The sequence below is a fragment of the Charadrius vociferus genome, unplaced genomic scaffold, assembly GCF_000708025.1.
Source record: "Charadrius vociferus isolate BGI_N301 unplaced genomic scaffold, ASM70802v2 scaffold7, whole genome shotgun sequence".
Taxonomy (NCBI): Eukaryota; Metazoa; Chordata; class Aves; order Charadriiformes; family Charadriidae; genus Charadrius; species Charadrius vociferus.
In genome coordinates, this window is record NW_009649308.1 from 4,006,205 (window position 1) to 4,007,019 (window position 815).

An 815-nucleotide genomic window follows, 5' to 3' on the forward strand; every position below is an offset into this window, starting at 1 on the left:
ACAACTCCATTTTTCTGCTTTCTGGAAATAAGTTAGAGTTTGGAAGGAGAGGGTCCCAGAAGAAGGTTGTTAGAGTAGGGGAGTATATATGATTCTGTAATAGTTCTGGTATACTGTCTGGAAAGGGCAAAGATCCGTTGCCTAAAATGAGACAAGAATAAATGCAATGGACTAAAATTGCCACTAAACCATTTGGAAACAAGAAATGAAGCTGAATCAGAACTTTGTCTTATCCAGGGCACATGTTTTGAATCTGGAGCTGAATTCATTATCTTGGGTGTATTCGTCGTTAAAAAGGCAACTAGTAGAGCTATTAAGGTCTAGAGTGTTCGACTGATGGGTTTGTTGGTAGTCGGCTGTTGTGACTAGAGCAGAATCTCTGTTTTCACTAGAGGGATGGAAAAAAGACTAACACAAAGAAGAACAACTTCTGTGTTTTGATTTTTTTTGAAGGAAAGCATATGAATATTAATAAGTGATCCAGCCGGAATAGCATCTTTCTTAAAAATTGTCCTCAGAGATACTGTATTATATTAACATGAATTTGATTGCACGGTAAGTAAAATTTTATAAATATAAATCATCATCTTATTTCAAAAGCTGCAGTGCTGAGGAAACTATTCTGGGATTTTCTAATATAGTCCAGTTTGAATTGTTTGAATAAGAAGAGATATCAGTGAATAAATCAGATAATGAGCTGCTTTACATAGAAGGCATAATGCCTATTTATGATGTATAGAAGTCCTGAGAGAGATGAATTGTCAGTTTAATCTTCTTTGGATTGTGTTTGAAATCTACTTTTATGAGGCATTCCT